The sequence below is a fragment of the Lampetra planeri genome, chromosome 49 (assembly GCF_965212315.1).
Source record: "Lampetra planeri chromosome 49, kcLamPlan1.2.h2, whole genome shotgun sequence".
Classification (NCBI taxonomy): domain Eukaryota; kingdom Metazoa; phylum Chordata; class Hyperoartia; order Petromyzontiformes; family Petromyzontidae; genus Lampetra; species Lampetra planeri.
Genome location: NC_136155.1, coordinates 2038109 through 2057080, shown reverse-complemented (window position 1 = coordinate 2057080; position 18972 = coordinate 2038109). Strand labels below are relative to the sequence as shown.

General features: G+C 52.4%; 1 protein-coding gene across 1 annotated transcript in view; it reads left to right on the top strand.

The window, feature by feature from the left end:
• LOC144733982 (laminin subunit gamma-1-like) overlaps nucleotides 1–18972 on the top strand; it is a 137405-nt gene that overhangs the window by 49625 nt on the left and 68808 nt on the right. The gene's annotated exons all lie outside the window — the stretch shown is intronic.

The window sequence follows — 18972 nt, the reverse complement described above, 5'->3', positions numbered from 1 at the left end:
TTCTCCAGGTATTACGGTTTCTTCCCTCTCACGTGAAGCCAAACCCTCGCGAATGGCATCGGCCAAACGCCCCAATGCAGGAGCCACCTGAAAAGTAAAACCACACATTATTTGCCATTTTTGCTTTCACCTGATGAGGCCCATTGAGCCACGTAGCTCTTTTGCAGAAGCGACCTGGTCATCACAAATGAGAGCGGCTCATTGAAGTGGCTTTTCGTCGTGTGGAAATGCAGAGCGGCCAAATGTTCTTAACAAAGTTTCTAAATGTGGAAGAAAAAAAACCGGAGGACCCGGAGAAAAATCCACGCGGCTACAGGGAGAGAGAGAGACACCGCAAACTCCAAATATATAGCAGACGTCAGGGTTGGGATGGAACCCATCGAGACTTGTAGAGGGTTTTTTGGGTAGATTAAAAGCATTATTGTTTTTATCATTAATGTTCGCTGCAGAGACAAAGGCGGATGGATGTTATTGTTGATGGCCACTCCACTCCCCGGTGTGCTCTGTTGGCCTTAATAGGTGCTCGCTGTCAGCACCTATCCCAGTGCACAATCTAATATTCGATCTTTGCCTTTGTGATTGTGTGTGTGTGATTGTGTGTGTCTTGCATGGAGAGCGGTGGTGCGGTAGTTAGAGCACTGCCCTACGAACTCGGCGAATTTGATTACCGCTCCCAATCACCATCGGTGATTAATAATAATCTCAGCTGGTCCTGTGCCTCCCCTAACGCATAAATGAGAACCTGGTGCTCTGTGTAAACATCAGTATTGGGGAGACAAAGACGGCAGGGTGTGGTGCTGGCCACCCACCCACCCCTTTGTGTGCCGTGCCGGCCTTCATAGGTGATCGTTAATAGCACTCACCCCAGCGGTCTGTGTGGGCTACACGGTGGATATGTGTCATTGTCTTGTATGAATTGAAGTCAAAGTGTCTCCATGCTGAAATGAGCATGGCTCAATGCTCATCACCCTCATGCAGTAGCAGAAATCCCAGATTTCTATGGCAGGGGCCAGTCTCTCCGTCTGAAAGCAACTACTGCCAACGTCCCAAAGTGGAACTTTTTGTTGTAATCACCCAGGAAAGAAGGTGACCAAAAAAACCACAGGATTTGAACTTGGAATCTCGTGACTGTGAGAATCGAGAACTCTAAAGTCTGAGCCGCTGTGGCACCGCGCCACATGAACCCACAACAGAGTATTGCTGCGACTTAATGTTGCCACTTGATTGTGTAACAAACGATTTAAGGAGCACAGAGGAAACTAAACGTTGGCCTATGCCTTGCGGGCTAGAGAAGAAAACTCATCGAGACAAACACTACAACGTTTTATTTTTACTATGTAAAACCCTGCGAGCTGTATAGCACTTTTTCGGAAGTGACCTGGCAACACACGATGGCTCCACGAAGTGGCTTATCACGTGGAATTTTTAGCGGCCAATTACTCTAAATGCGCGTTGACTCGAAATGTGGAGGGAAACCCGGAGGATCCGGAGAAAAATCCACACGACCACGGCGAAAACTTGCAAACTCCAGATCAAATACGCGACAGGGTTGGGATTGAACCAATGACTTCCTGCATACCAGGCTAGGTAGTTAACATCTCGCCACCGTGAGTCATCCGTGGGCTGAGACCATGGGATTCATGGCACAGCCCGGATGTTGGTGCGCTGTCTGGGTGACGCAGATACTCCTCCAGCTTGCAGGTATGCTCAATGCGCTGACATGCACGGCAACTCGCTGTGATACACCCAGACCCTGGCCTTGAACCCAGACGAGCGGAAGTGCTGGCTTATTGCCCGTATTTATACAGGTGTCACCCACGTGTCGAGACACTCAGAGTTGGGACTCAAACCCGGGTTCTCAGCCTCGCTGGCTCAATTGTCAACAGAGACATCGACTCACTTCGCCACCCAGATAAGCGTTTCTCTGCGGTGCTGATGGCATTTCGCAAAGAATCGTATTTATGTCAATAAACACACCTTTAACAAATGGAAAACCTTTCACCTTCTAAACGATGCGGTTAAAGTTTCCAAAGAATTCCGGTCTGTGGACGATGGCTGCAGGTGATGTCATTCCACTGAGACAGAGAATCCGGTACTGCCTGGTTTATTCCCCGTCTCTTGGTGATTCATTTTTCCCGGCATGGCCAGAGGGTGTAAATGCGGTGATGAACGGAGTGTGAGAATGTGCGTGCGTGCGTGTGGGTGCGTGCGCGTGCGTGTGTGTGCGTGCGTGCGCGTGCGTGCGTACGCGTGCGTGCGTGTGGGTGCGTGCGTGCACGTGCGTGTGGGTGCGTGCGCGTGTGTGTGCGTGCGTGCGTGCGCGTGCGTGCGCGTGCGTGCGCGTGCGTGTGTGTGCGTGCGTGCGTGCGCGTGCGTGCGTGCGCGTGCGTGTGGGTGCGTGCGTGCGTGCGCGTGTGGGTGCGTGCGCGTGCGTGTGTGTGCGTGCGTGCGTGCGCGTGCGTGCGCGTGCGTGCGTGTGGGTGCGTGCGTGCGCGTGCGTGTGGGTGCGTGCGCGTCTGTGTGCGTGCGTGCGTGCGCATGCGTGCGCGTGCGTGCGTGCGCGTGCGTGTGGGTGCGGCGACCCGAGTTCGATTTCCGCTCACGGCCGCCACCAGTGACGATTATCTGAACCGGTTCTGGGACTCTCCTAGGTCGACTCAGCCTCAAATGAGTACCTGGTGCGGTGTGTAAAAAACATTGACAACTGGGGAGACAAAGGCGGTTGGGTGTGGCGGTTGGCCACCCACACCCTCGTGTGCCGTGCCGGTCTTCATAGGTGCTCGCTAACAGCACTTGCCCCAACAGTCTGTGAAAGCTATACGGGGGATCTTTGTCTTTGTTGGTGCAGCAACCCGAGTTCGATTTCCGCTCACGCCAACACCAGTCACGACTATCTGACTAACGCTCACGACGAATAACGGTGGCGAATATTTGAGCCGGTCCTGGGCCTCCCCTAGGTGGACTCGACCTCAAAATGAGCACCTAGTGCGATGTGTAGAAACATCGCCACTGGGCAGACCAAAGGGGCATTCCCCAACACGAGGAAGGCAATAAATTAGCAAGAAATTAAAAAAGGAAGTGGGCTGAAACGTCAAACAGCACGCGGCACAACGCCAAAACACGTGGGAGAGGTGCTGGACCGCATGATTTGTTTGTGACAAAAAATCGAATGCAACACGTGGAGGAGGCTACGTACGTACGAGTGGAACCACGCCCGACAGAGGCGGTGACGCAGATATGGAATCAACATCGACGCAGTCTCACGTGTTTGGACAGGTCGAGCGTTGCCAAGCAATGCAGTTAAATACTGTACGTATCATTCCGCTGCATCATTAACTTTGTTCATTCTGTGCCATTTGCGGTCGCTCAAACAAAGTCCAATCTGTAAGTTGACACGCAGTTGTAAGTCGTCGTTACTTAACCCCCTAATTGTGGATGAGTGTCTGCTTGATATATTTCCGGTTTAAGATTTGAAAAGGATCGTTTGGGATTTATTTTTCGTGTTTTAGGATCATTGTCACGATGATTTCAAATGCCTTCCGCGTGAGCAACAGTGACGATACCTGGTGGCACGGCTGCCGTGTAAGGGTAGCGAGACGAAACCACACTGATGATTCCCAATAACGGTGAACCCGCACGCAGTGGCCACGGAGGTAGCCGGACTCTCATTCATAGCAAAGGGTTATTGGGTTAAATCGCGTGAATAGAAATGTGCCGTTAACCCATCGCCACTCGACACGGGCAATCAGTGAGGTTTGTCACGTGAGCAAAACGTGCCAAATCGTTGCTACTTTAGCACACACGTGTGCCTTGGAAAGTAAACCCACAACATTTACAATTTGAGTAGTCCGACGTTTCGCTGGTAATTACAACCAGCTTCGCCAGGCGCTTTTCGAGAGTTGTGAAGAAGCCTCCCCTGTTTCCATCCTTAGTTAGAGGACTGTGACGCCATCACTGTGCGAAGATGGGGGGGGGGGTTAATGTAATCATCTAAATTACAATGGATTAGGGTAATCTGGAAATATGCAGCAATGGATTTCGGTTGCGTTAGTCACATTTAATCCATATATGGTTACCTGAATAGGCATGCAGTTAAACGACGGCGCATTACTTAATGATACGTTTCCAAGCAGCGCTGAGACTGCAGCTGTGAATACCGGACTGATTCATGTTGTGTCCGGGTCGGTGTTTCTGGACCGCGTGTGGAGGGAGTGAGGGGGGGAATAAAAGATTAACCCGTAAAAATAAAGTTTTTCACTATAAATCCTTTATATGCGTGACATCGGTTTTATTTTATTATTCATTTTTGTTTTTCTTAAGTAAGAGTTTCATTTTTATCACATCGGTATTTTAAATAAAATATGAGAAAAAAAAATTCCTAAAAAGTGGAAAATTTTGCAAAACATTTTTTCACGAAAATAAATTGTCACGCACAACGAGTCTGTGTGCAAAATGTCAGCTCGATTGGATCACGGGAAGTGGGTTAAAAAACGACCGAAAGATTTGCACGGTCGTAAGCGCGCAAGCAAGCAAGCAAGTGAACTTAATATAAAGGATTTCAAAAACACCTTTTGTAGCTGAGCGACTGATGGTGGTCTTTCGGGCTGGCGGGAGTTGGAAACGGTGACACAAAGGGCTGGGCTGAGAGCTCCAGTGTAGAGTGCTCGGAGGAAGATGAACTTGATTTGAAGTTTTCGTGACTGCAGGAATCAATATTCTTTGGTTCTTTCGGTAAAGTCACGTGGGTATAAAATAAAGAATCGCCATCAGGTAGAAAGATACAGCAGCAGTTGAACTGCTTGTTCAGCAGTTCTATCGCTGTATCTTTCTACCTGATGACGATTGCTTGTGTTGCGATCGAAACGTGATCTATTACTTATTTTTCGACCGACGTGACTTTACCGATAGAACCAACGATCATGAAGATGAACTTGGTAATGAAAAGCGGCGAGCGAATCGACGTGAGCATTGGTGCGCAAGCAGGGTCAGCAGAGCAGCCCGAGACTTTCGTGAACAGCACCGCACGTGGCCTTGGATCGACATCGTACACAAGAGGCGACATTCAGGGCAATTGCGCTTGCTGACAGCACATGAAAACAAATATTTCAAACGTCAAAATAATTTTACGTGCAACGTACGTACGTACGTTGAACTTCTCTCGCACCGTACGTAGCCAACCGTGCTATTGTGAGGGAAGGACAACAAACTAAGGAAAAGAAGCAGCTCTAAAGGAATGAATTTTCAATCTAGATTTAAAAGTGCACAGCAGCACACGCACATAAAGATCTTCCAAATAGCTCATCCGGAAGCGCGCGATGCGGCGACCGTCTTTGTTCGATGGCGTAGCCAAAAGCCGCCGCTACTTCGAGGATGACCGGAGGAGTGCACACGTGGTGATGGTTTATGCTCCTTGACGTGATCAGCAAAGTAAAGTGGTTAATTTGGGCAAACACTTCGTGTGTGGTGGAGGGCCGTTGCCCAAAACATCACCTATTCATATGCTTGGTTCTTTCGGTAAAGTAACGTAGAAAAAAAGAATAATAAAAATAGAAAGAAATATATTTTTAATAATTTTATTATTTCCCTTCGTCGTGACTTTACCGAAAGAACCAAGAATATGAATCCCTGCTGTCACGAAAGCTTTAAATCAAAATATCACCTATTCATATTTACATTATACATTGCCGATGTTTGTTTTTTAAGTGGGTCGTACCGTTTGACCTAAAACGCACCCTCTCTGCTGTTCAAGCGTTGACGAGAAACGCCAAACGAGATTATGGTTATTTGGCAAATGAGCGCGGAAAGGAAACACTTTTTTGGGGGGTAATAATGAAGGATTTCCGTTGACACAGCAGGGCAATGCGAGAATGCGACTGGGGCGGGCGACCTTTAAAAACCCTCGCCAGCAGCAAAGCTCAGAGGCTTGCGCTGCTGTCCGCATGTGTGCCTACGTTGAACTTCTTTCACGCCGTACGTACGCGACCACGCTAATCGGGAGGTGCGGGGGTAGGACAATAAACTAAACACAACAACAATAAGCAGTTTTAAAGAAGTGAGTTGTCAATGATGATTGAAAAGTTGATAACTCCGGTGGGCTTCCTAATATCGGAAGGAAGAGCATTCCAGACGGCCGCGGTAGCGCTCCCGAAAACCGTTTTTGTTCGATGGCCAGCCAAAAGCTGCTGCTGCTGCGGCGGCGAGGATGCTGAGATCATCTTGTGGGCGAGCAGGCATAGGAGGAGTGGAGAGCTTAGCCAGGACAAATCGAAGAACACTTTTCCCAACTCCGAAAGCCCTTCCAGTAAGACTAGCACCACCACCACCACGAACAAACTAAACAATTTTTATTTTTATCAGGTAAGGCAGGCCCACCTGAACTATACTCCAGCTCTTTTTCGGAATCGACGTTGCTATCACAAATACTAGCTCAACGAAGTGGCTTATCATCATCATGTGAAAATTTATATCGGTCGAATACTCTTAAACGCGTGATGTTGATTCTAAATGTGGACGGAAAAGCCGGAAAAACCGGAGAAAATCCACACGGCCAGAGGGATAGAGACACCGCAAACTCCAAATATACAGCAGGCGTTAGGATCGTGATTGAATCCACGACCTCCTGTATACCAGGCGAGGTAGTTAACATCTCCTAGTCACCGTGATGATGATTAGAGAGAGAGAGAGACGCAAACTCCTAATATACAGCAGCAGTCGTCAGGGTCGGGATCGAACCCACGACCTCCTGTATACCAGGCGAGGTAGTTAACACCTCGCCACCGTAGCGCGTATACGGGTGTGGACGGAAGCCGGAGGGGATTAAAAAAAAAAACTCGCATCGTTCTCTAAATTTCCGCGCCAGGAGATCAACCTTTACCGGTGACTTCTGGATCGCAAGTCCGGCGTGTCGACCGTCACACCACAGCCTGCCGGCGTGTGTAGCCAGATTTATTTTAATTGTATTTGCTCACTTACCCATGAAGGCTACACTGAGTCCAAATACTCTTTTTTTTCAGGACGGCTCAGCATCGGGATGTTTGTTGACCAATACCAGTTACATTGTGTGTGTTAAGCTATGGGAGGAAATCATAGAATCCAGAGAGCAGGGGTAGAACATTCAAACTTTCAAACTCCACACAGAAAGGCGCCCGGGTCAGGAATCGAACCCGGTGGTTCTGGCTGCACCTCCGATAAGCACGGTTGGCTACGTACGGCGTGAAAGAAGTTCAACTTGCACACGCGCATTTCTGCTCGCGCCTACCTGCCGTCCCACGTTACGCGAGCGTCGGCTTCGTCATCCTGGACTCTACGGCTCCCGGAGAGGGAAAATCGCGTCTCACCACGTCGGTGAGGATCAAATCTCGGGGCAAAGGCGGCGGTGGCGGCGACACTTCGAACCGGGGGAATCTCGGCCCTTGCGGCGTGTGAGCGGGTTTCTATCTCGAACGTGCAACGGATGTTTCTATTTTTTTTTTCTTTAAATTTTTTTTTCTTTCTTCTCCCCCCTTCCCCCGCCGCTTGAACATTTCCTAAAACTCTCCCACCCTGGAGAGGAAGCCCCGTGACATTGTGTTTGATGGACGGGGACCCGCGGTCCGGCTCGGCGCGATTTAAAACCTCCACCGCGCACTTTCCTCCCGAAAAAGCATTATTCATTGTGCTTCATTTTCCCAAGTGACATTCATAAATCCCGACTACAAGGTGGGGGGGGGGGGCACTTGAGAACCGGTAACCACAACGGTACAATTATTACTTGTTCACGAGTGTGGAGGGGGTGGCGGTGGTGAGTACACCCCGTTCCAGGAGCTGTGAAGCGATCCTGAGCCTTCGTCTTGTGTTTAATCTGAACGCGCCTCGCTAAGAGTGGTGGTACAGCGACTAGCGCACCGCGCTATGCACCCGGCAAAACCTGAGCTGGATTCCCGGCCAATGGATAGCGTCAGTGGAGGGTGAAGGCGGGTGGGAGAAGGGGGAATTCATCCAGCAGCGGATTGACAAGGGGTTGTAAATTGTGTGGTGTGTGTTGTGGTGAGTGTGGTGGCCACTTGGATGGATGTGGTGTGTATGGTGGTCAGTTGTGAGATATTGTGGTGAGTGCGTGGTAGTGAATGTGGTGTATGTGGTGTGTCGTATGTGTGGTGGTGAGTGTGGTATGTGGAAACTTCAGGTCTTCTCAGCCACAGTTATGCCCTCCCTTAGCTATGCTTGTGAATAGAAACATTCAGGCTGGCCTGTCTGCTACGATCCATCCTGTGATTAACCAGGCTGGATCGTGTGAGGAGCTCACAAATCCTTGAAAGATCTGGACACAGTCCCATCGATGAGCTCCTCTGGCAAGCGAATCTGCATTTGCTGGGACATGGAGCCCGCATGCCCAGCCACCGCATGCCCAAACAGCTTCTGTTTGGCCAGATAGAGGGGGCTAAACGGGAGCGGCACAGGCTAGAGAAAAGATGGAGTGATGTGGTACAGGAGGACGTGGAGCTCAGTGGATTTGCCAAAGACTGGTTCCAGCCATGTCAAGATTGGCCTCGATTTAGGAGGGTCGTGAAGGTCGCTGCTGCTACTGGGCAGTTGGAGGCAGTCTCCCTCCAGCAACAACGGAGGGCAGAGGAGCGACGCTCACAACAACAAGCGGAGTACCGTGCGACTTAAATTGCAGCTAGTTGGCACAGTAGGGGCATCTGCCAGTCATCTCAGTCGGTCAACCCATGGCACCTGGGTCTATCCCGTGACCCTTTGCCACCGAGCCTTCGACACTTCACATGGCCTCAAAGTGCACCTAGCCTGGAACAAGCGCCGTGGAGAGATCACCGCCACTTAGTGACGAATGGCAGCTGTTGTTTTTGGTATGTGGTGGTGATGCGTGGAGCGTGGTTGTGAGTGCGCAGTTGGGTGTGCTGGTGAGTGTGGTGTATGTGGGGTGTCGTGAGTTCGGCGTATGCCGCGTGGTGGTGAGTGGTGGTAAGAGTTCCAAAAGTCCCCTCCGAGCACACGTGCTGGTTTCCAACTGCAAGTGAAATTGTCTTCTGGACCCGGTTTCGTGCGCGCCCATCACATCATCTGTGTCCTCCAGTCATCCCGTGAATCGCCGGCCCTGGGTGGATTCACCTTGCTTGTCGTGTACGCTGTGACTCACCCAGTCCTCCTGCAGGCGTGCAAACGAAACCGAGATCTTGCTGAAGGCATCGTTTTAATGACCTGCAAATAAACGCCGCGGCTTCTCGCTCGCCGGCGGCGGTCCGTAGCTGGCCGCGGCCGTGCTGATGAGCCGCGAGGATGGAGAACTGCGTCAGCAATCTACTCGGTGACGATGCGAACGACTCCGTTGCTGCCCTCGGCGGCCGGTTTGGCTTGAGCGTTGTGCCGCGTGTAATCCGGCGCTCGCGCAGAATTGTGCAGAGATGAACGCAACGGACACCTGCTACCCACACACGGTCAGAATCAGAATCTTTGGACTGCAGGAGGAGGAATCCGATGAGCGATGAAGCTCTTTGTTCACAGATGTCCAGTATGGGGTCACGGGGTCAGCAGAGGGTTCCCCTGCTTGGACAGAGTGGAGCGAGTCAGCAGTGGTCAATGCCAGGACGAGATGAAGCGGTGGCGCAGCGGTTAGGTCACTGCACGAGTTTGATAACCCTATCACGGCTTACGTCAATGGCGAGTGATATCGGAGCATTTAAACTATTTTAAGACGTTTTTATTTTGCCAGGTATAAGGCTCACTTGAGCTATGTAGCTCTATTTTACAGAAGCGACCTGGCCACAAATGATAGCGAAGTGGCTTATCATCACGTGGACATTTTAGGGCAGCCGAACACTCTAGAACGCGTGACCCGGTGGGCCCGAGAAAAAAATCCACGCGACCACGGGGAGAACACGCAAGCTCCAAATATACAGCAGCAGGCGTCAGGGTAGGAATCGAATCCACGACCTCCTGTAGACCAGGCGAGGTAGTTAACATTTCCTAGCCACCGTGATGATGATGAGAGAGAGAGAGACACGCAAACTCCAAATATACAGCAGGCGTCAGGGTCGGGATGGAACCCACGACCTCCTGCACACCAGGCGAGGTAGTCAACATCTCCTAGCCACCGTGATGATGATGAGAGAGAGAGACACGCAAGCTCCAAATATACAGCAGCAGGCGTCAGGGTAGGAATCGAATCCACGACCTCCTGCATACCGGGCGATGGAGTTAACATCTCACCACCGTGGAAACCCCCCCCCCCCACCTTCACCTAACCCGAAACTTTCCCGCGCGGGGAAGTTACGGTCAAACACGACATCGTGGGGCGGCCTTCATCCAGCAGTGGATCGACAATGAGCTTAACAAACAATGCGTCGCGTTCGATATCTTGGTTCCGGCATGGAAAGACAACAAAGGGAACGAGAGGGCAGCGCCGTGCGTGCCCAGCTGTCTCTGTCGTCTCCCCCGTGCCGTTGCCCACGCCGCGCCAAGGGCACTTATTTTAGATCGACTCGACCTTGGGGAGAGGTTTTCGGCTGAGTCAACCTAGAGGAGGACAGAGCGTCAAGCGGTTTCTGTTCTCGAAATCGCGGTTGTTGCGTTACCTACCCGTGTGCACACGCACACAAAGATCCCCCGTATAGCCTTAACAGACTGTAGGGGCAAGTGCTGTTAGCACCTATAAAGGCCGGCACGGTACACGAGGGGGTGGGTGGCCAACACCACGCCCGGCCGCCTTTGTATCCCTAGTGACGATGCATACACATCGCACCAGGTACTCATTTGAGGCTGAGTCGACCTAGGGGAGGCCCGGGACCGGTTCAGATAATCGTCATTGGGTGTTGGCCGTGAGCGGGAATCGAACCCAGGTCGCCAGGTTCGCCAGGTTCGTAGCGCAGCGCGCTAAACGCTACACCACCGCTCTCCCCACACACACGCACAGACAAAGACAAAGATCGCCCGTAAAGCCTTCAACGGACTTTTGGGACAAGTGCTGTTCGCATACCTTTCAACCCCTTATCAGTGCCCTACCTCATTACAAACCAATTCAGACCATGTTGGCAACCCCAGTGTCCCTTGTAAATCCCCACGTTCATCTTACAAAGTCCCATCACAAGGGAGAAACACAAACTAGTCGACAAACGTTGTTTTTTTTGCCCGTAGTGAAACGGCTGTACGCCGTATGGACCTGAAATCTGAATTTCCCTGCACGAGAATACGGGGTGAACCGTGTGGGTTGACAGCTTTGGGGTTCGCGAGCACCTATAAAAGCTCGCATGGCACACGAGGGGGTCATTGGCTAGCATGATGCCCGGCCGCCTTTGTCTTTCCAATGACAAAGACCCCCCCCCCCAGTATAGGCTGCAGCAGACTGTTGGGGCAAGTGCTGTTAGCGAGCACCTATGAAGGCTGGAACGGTACGCATGAGGTTGGTAGCCAGCACCACGCCAGACCGCCTTTGTCTCCCCAGTGGCGATGTTTACACACCGGACCGGGTACTCATTTGAGGGGAGACCCAGGACCGGTTCAGATCGAACCCAGGTCGCTCCAACGACCGCTCCCCACTCTTTTCACACGCAGCACACAATGACACACGCACACACCACACCGCACAGACAATGACACACGCACACACCACACCGCACAGACAATGACACATCCACACAATGATACATGCAGTACGACGACACGGCCACACATTGTGCCACCTGCCCGCACATGCCTCCCCCGCCCCCACCACCACCACGAGACGCACACACACCGTGACACACACACACACACGCCGTGACACACACACGCCGTGACACACACACGCCGTGACACACACACGCCGTGACACACACACACACACACCTCTCCGCCCCGTCACCTGTCCGCAGCACGACTCCACCCAGCCGCACCCCGCGCTCTACGCCGTGTTTGTGTACCGTCTGCTCATAGTCTGCGTGTGTGTCAATGTGCGTGTCTGTGTGTGTGTCAGTGTGTGTGTGTCTGTGTGTGTGTGTCTGTGTGCCTGTGTGTGTCAGTGTGTGTCTGTGTGTGTCAGTGTATGTGTGTGACAGTGTGTGACAGTGTGTGTGTGCGTGTGTGTCTGTGTGTGTCAGTGTGTGTGTGTGTGAGTGCGTGTGTGTAGCGGTTAGCGCGCTGCGCTATGAACCCGGCCACACGAGTTCGATTCCCGCTCACGGTCAACACCAGTGACGATTATCTGAACCGGTCCTGGGCCTCCCCTAGGTCGATTCAGCCTCAAATGAGTACCTTCTGCGGTGTGTAAACATCGCCACTGTAGAGACAAAGGCGGCCGGGCGTGGTGTTGGCCACCCACCCCCTCGTGTGCCGTTTCGGCCTTCATAGAATGCTCGCTGACTTGCCCCAACAGTCTGTTGAGGCTATACGTGGGAAAATTTATATTTCGTGTCTCTGTGCATCTGTGTGTCTGTTGCGTCTGCTTGACAACCTGTGAGTGTTTCCGTGTGCGCGTATCGACGTGCCTGTGCGTGTCAGTGTCAGTGTGTGTCAGTGTGTGTGTCAGTGTGTGTGTCAGTGCGTGTGTGTCAGTGTGTGTGTCAGTGTGTGTGTCAGTGCGTGTGTGTCAGTGTGTGTGTGTGCTTGTGTGTCAGTGTGTGTGTGTCAGTGCGTGTGTGTCAGTGCGTGTGTGTCAGTGCGTGTGTCAGTGCGTGTGTCAGTGTGTGTGTGTCAGTGTGTGTCAGTGTGTGTGTCTGCGTGTGTGTGTCAGTGTGTGTGTCAGTGTGTGTGTATCAGTGTGTCTCTTCCTGCCCGAGAGTGCGAGCTGTCACTCAGAGTTGAGCGCCACTCCCGTAGCCCACAGCGCTTCATGTCGTTGGCTGTGACTGTCGCAGTCACGTACGGCGCCTCGAGCGAGAGCAGTCAGAGGATATCCCTACTCGAGAAAGCGTGCCTCGCGTGTGTGTCAGTGTGTGTCAGTGTGTGTGTGTGTGAGTCGGTGTGTGTGTCAGTGTGTGTCAGTGTGTGTGTCAGTGTGTGTGTGTCAGTGTGTGTCTGCGTGCGTGTGTCAGTGTGTGTTTGCGGGGGAGCGGTGTGTAGCGCTACGCTGTGCTACGAACCTGGCGACCCAGGTTCGATTCCCACTCACGGCCAACACCAGTGACGATTATCTGAAACGGTCCTGGGCCTCCCCTAGGTCGGCTCAGCCTCAAATGAGTACCTGGTGCGGGGTGTAAACACTACTGGGGAGACAAAGGCGGGTGGGCGTGGTGTTCACCACCCACCCTCTCGTTAGCCGTCAGCGAGCACCTCCAATATTCAAATATGCTCAAAATGTCCCCCCCAATATATTGCTATAAAATAGATTTCTGTTTATATTATTGTGGTTATGGTTGTACTTTATTAATCCCTAATCTCTGCCATTACATATAATGAAACAAGAAAAGGTAAAAATAAAAAAACAGAGCAATGTAATACAATACACTATTAGACAATATTGTAATAAAAAAGTCCATCCTATGTGTTAGAGAATGTTTTAATATTTTAGGCAGAAAATTCGTTTTAAAATTTACATTTTTTTCTGGGGGGGGGGGGGGGGGGGCGGGGGGGTGGACCCCAGCCCCTCTGTAAAATTTGGTCCCCCCCAATGTTGTCTCCATGGCTACGGCCTTGATTGAAAGCATTCCGTGAATGGACCAACAATTCACATGCCAGTCTACCGTTGCTCGGGCCACTGAAACACGTGCCAAGCTGAACAAGTGGCGGAAATTCCACGTTCCTATGGCAGAGTGAGATCAGTCTTCGCAGTGTACGATCACTCTTGTCACTTTCTTGACTTGTGCTGCTGGTCTGTCTACGTGTGTTGAACTTCTTTCGCACCGTACGTAGCCCACGGCGCTAATCGGCGGTGCAGGGAAAGCACAATAAGCGAAGCACAAAAAGCAGTTCTAAAGAAACGAGTTGTCAATCTACGTGATTATTTAAAAGAGGAAGAATCTTTGACTTTTATTCCGTGCCGAGAAGGTCACCGCATTAAACAAAAAAAAACAGAGACCGCTCAGCGTTTCCCTTCTCCAACCGGGTGGGGGCGGGTGGGGGGGGGTGGTGGAAATTCCACGTTTCTATGACGAGCAAAGGTTGCGCGCGAGCAGGCGAAGCGAGAGGGTAGCCATGCTCGATTCGCTCGCCGTCTCGAGCGGCGTGCCGAGCGTCAATCCGCGCGGTTTCGGAACGAGGGGACGAGCGACCGGTTGGGGGGAGGAGGGTGGGAGGGCGTCGCCTGTGTGATGTGGTGGTGGTGTGTGTGTGTGCGCCGCGCGTGCCTGCGTGCGTGAGTAAGCCGTGTAGCGCGAGTGTGTCAGGACGGGGGGGAGGGAGGGCGGTGGGGAGGGGAGGTGAGGAGCGAAGAGGGCTGGGCGGGCGCACGGGGTGTGAGAGGGTGGAGGTGGGGTGGTGGTGGGTTTGCCTCCCTTTAAAACCCTGGCAAAAATCCAGTCTCTCTCAACCAAAGCGGCCGAACTTGCGAACTGGGAGCAGAAACCGAGGGGGAGCTCTTATCGAACAAAAACATAATCGTAACCCCGTGCAAGGTAACGAGTGAGCAGCGCATTCGTTAAAACAAAACAAAAATATAAAAACACACGCAGAGGTTTCTGGAGGCCAAGCCGCCCGAGCCGTCGACAACTTTTATCAATCGGACGGCGAAAAATACCGCGGGCTCCAGAAAGCCCCCGCTGTGTCAAGCAGCGACGCGGCGGCAGCTGTGAAAGTCCCCATCGGAGGACAGAGCCGCGCTGTTCGTGCCCGCCGCTTGGAATGAGCCCCATGGACGGCAGAGGACTCCGTCGCCTCGACTCTCTGCTCCTGGCGTTGTTCGCCGCCGTCGTCACGCTAGCGCCCGACCGGGGCACGTCGACTTTCCTCCTCTGTCGCTTCTGGAACGGCCACCGCTGGGAAGGTACAGTGAGGAGTGCGGAGTGCGGAGGAGGAGAGTTGGCGGGCGCGCACGCGGAGACGCCGCGTGTCTCTTCGTCGTGGCTGTTGCGCGCGCGCGCGTGTGTTGTGTGTCTGCGTGGGGAGCGGTGGTGTAGCGGTGAGCGCTACGCTGCGCTACGAACCTGGCGACCCGGGTTGGATTCCCGCTCACGGTCAATACCGGTGACGGTTATTTGAAACGGTCCTGTGCCCCCCCCCCCCTAGGTCAGGTCAGCCTCAAATGAGAACATGGTGTGATGCGTGAGCATCGCCACGAGGGAGATAAAGGCGGCCGGGCGTGGTGTTGGCTACCCACACCCTCGTGTGCCGTGCCGGCCTTCGTAGGTGCTCGCAAACAGCACTTGCCCCAACAGTCTGTGAAGGCTAGACGGGGGATCTTTGTCTTTGTTTCTGGAGCTGTCTTGTCTGCACCTAGGTCTGGTCCGTAACTCCTTGTCATGCGAGCCTTCGCCACTTCACGTGGCCTCAAAGTGCACCGAGCCTGGCACAAGCACTGCGGTGATGTCACCGCCACTTAGTGGCGAACAGCGGCTGCTGCTGTTGTTGTTGTGTCTGCGTCTGATTGAGGTGCACTGCCAGGCAGAAGTGTCTACCTGTATCATTTCAACACGGAGAAGGCTTTCGCGGCCAATATCATCCAGAATACAGTTTTTTTTTGTTAGGTCGCGTAAAATATAAATGTGTCGTTAAACCCGCCACCACCCGACACAGCCAATTAGCAAGGTTTGTCACGTAAACAGAACGTGGCAAATCCGTTACTAGCACAGCAGCACACCGGTGTGTTGGAGAGCAAATCCACAGATTGTGTACTCAGATTGTAAATGTTGTGGATTTGCTCTCTAACCCAAAAACACCTCTATTATGGTCAGCCTGTGTGTTTCGGGATGCTGCGTCGACTCATCCCAGTGAGTTTGTGACGAGCCCCCCCACCCCGGGTGCTGCAGGTTGTACGCGTTTGAGATGTCCCGAGTTCAATTCCTGGATGAATTTGACTCGCATCACCATTGCCATGCTGATGATCGTCACCACCACCATCATCATCAAATACCTAAGGAGCGTTGTTATTACTGTAATTACATGGCAGGTAAAATGAATACCACCCTGGGTGAGGCTGTAGCATCACTGAACGCGGAGAATTCACGGCGTTTTAAGTTGCACATCCTTGTCGGAGCAATGTGGAATTCCGAGTGACGGCTTGCTTAGCATCGTCAAGGGAGATGAACGCTGATGAACGTTGATATAAATGCATACGAGCATTGATTTCCTCTGGGAATAATAACAGACGGGTCGTGTGTGTGTGTGTGGGGAGCGGTGGTGTAGTGGCTAGCGCACTGCACTGCAAAGCACACGACCCGAGTTTGGTTCCCGCTCACGGCCAACAACAACGGTGACGAATATTTGAACCGAGCCTCCCATTACGGTCTCGACTCAGCCTTGACGAGTCCCTAGTGCGGTGTGTGCAGTAAACAACTGGGGAGACAAAGGCGGCCGGGCGTGGTGCTGACCCCACCACTCCCACGTGTGCCGTGCCGGCCTTCATAGGTACCACTCGCTAGCAGCACTTGCCCCAACAGTCTATTAAGGCGATGCGGGGGTGTCTGTGCCTTCCTTTGTGACACAAGGCACTTGCGCTGATAGACGGACGTCTCTTTGCCTGTTCGGCGCGACGTCGCCATCGTCACGCAGACGGACGTATCGTGCGTGTCTGTGTGTCTGTGTGTACACGTGTCTGGGTGTACACGTGTCTGGGTGTACACGTGTCTGTGTGTACACGTGTCTGTGTGTCTGTGGCCGACGGAAGTGGTTGTGTGTGCGTGCGAGAAAGATAAATCGATGTCAGACATTAATAAAAGTGTGTGTGTGTGACTTGAACAAGTGGAGGCAGGGGCGAGAGCGGTGGTGGGGAGTGATAGAGACATACGGACACAAGAAAAGGACACACACACATCACACACACACAGATCACACACACAAGTTCAAGTTTCAAGTGTTTTTAGTTTGAACCAGGTGAGGACCGGGATTAGTCTTCACGAGCAAAGAGTGAACCGGGTCAGCAATAATAACAAAAGCATAAAAGCAATAAAAGAGGGCACGGCGATGGGAGCAAACAGAGATCAGGACAAAAACAGCTGTGCCACATGCAGGGCTACACACACACACAGATACACACACACAGGCACACACAGATACACACACACAGATACACACACACAGGGCTACACACAGACACACACATACACACAGATACACACACAGATACACACACAGGGCTACACACAGATACACACAGCTCCACACACACAGATACACACACAGACACACACAGACAGGTCTACACACAGATACACACACACAGATACACACAGATACACACAGATACACACACACAGATACACACAGATACACACACACAGATACACACACAGGGCTACAGAGAACTGCAAAGAATTACAAAGACTAAGATCCCCCGTGTAGCCTTAACATACTCTAGGGGCAAGTGCTGTTAGCGAGCACCTATCTATAAGGCCGGAACAGTAGACGAGGGGGTGGGTGGCCAGCACCACGCCCGACCGCCTTTGTCTCCCCAGCGGCGATGTTTACACACCGCACCAGGTACTCATTTGAGGCTGAGTCGACCTAGGGGAGGCCCAGGACCACTTCAAATAATAATCGTCATTGGTGTTGGCCGTGAGCAGGAATCGAACTCAGGTGGCCGGGTTCATAGCGCAGCGCGCTAACCGCTACACCACCGCTCCCCACACACGCGTACAGACAGATGCACACAGCGATTTAATGAAGGTTGAGACGTAACACAATGACGGTGAGAACAACAACGAGGAGGAGGATGGTGATGATGATCACAGCAGTGTCGGCCCTGACCTTGACTTGAACAAGTGAATGGCTGCTGCTGAACTACAAAGACAATGATCCCCCTTGTAGCACGGCAGAGGAGGGGGTCTCCCTCCGCACCACTCCCGGTTAGTTTTGTCTCCCCCAGATGTTGACACTCAGTGGGCTGGGTGCTCGTTCAAGGCTGAGTCGACCTAGGGGATGGCCCAGGACCGGTTCAAATGTTCACCACTGTTAGTTGCCATGACCGGGAGCTCGTCGTGCAGTGTGCTAATCACCGCGTTCGCCACTGCCGTACGCACAAGCTTGCACAAAGACAAAGATCCCCCGTATAGCCTTAACAGACTGTAGGGGCAAGTGCTGTTAGCGAGCACCTATGAAGGCCGGAACGGTACACGAGGGGGTGGGTGGCCAGCACCACGCCCGACCGCCTTTGTCCCCCCAGTGGTGATGTTTACTACACACCCCACCAGGTACTCATTTGAGGCTGAGTCGACCTAGGGGAGGCCCAGGACCGGTTCAGATAATCGTCACCGGTGTTGACCGTGAGCGGGAATCGTACCCGGGTCGCCAGGTTCATAACCGCAACACTACCGCTCCCCACAGACAGACACAGACACACAGACAGACACACACACACAGACACACACACACACCGACAGACACACAGACACACACACGCCACCTTCAAGGGGGACGCGACGGAGTACAACAGAGAGACGCAAGGTTCGATTCCGACCCTGACGCCTGCTGTATATTTTGAGTTTGCATGGTTCTGTCCCCATAGTCGCGTGGAGTTTTCTCCGAGCCCTTCGTTTTTTCCCTCCACACTTAGAAAAACATGCGTTTTAGAGCACCGTTACTTCGCTGCGACAATTGTCCACGTGATAAGCCACTTCGTTGAGCCATCATTTGTGGCCAGGTCGCCTCTGCGAAAAAAAACGAGCTATGGGTCTTCCTGGGTGCAATAAAATAAATAGTTAAACAAAAATGTAATTACCTTCTCAAATGTGTCAATGCTATGTTGATGTGTCGCCGTGCCTGCCGGCAGGGCCGTGAGTTACGGACCGTGTGCATGGGCGGTTGCCGCTGTCCCCAAGCTAACCCGAGCTGCCCCCGCGGTCATTTCCTGGCCCTTATTGTTTTTGGCCTCGCGTTTGAATCCCCCGAAGATGTAAATCGTTCAGGGGTATT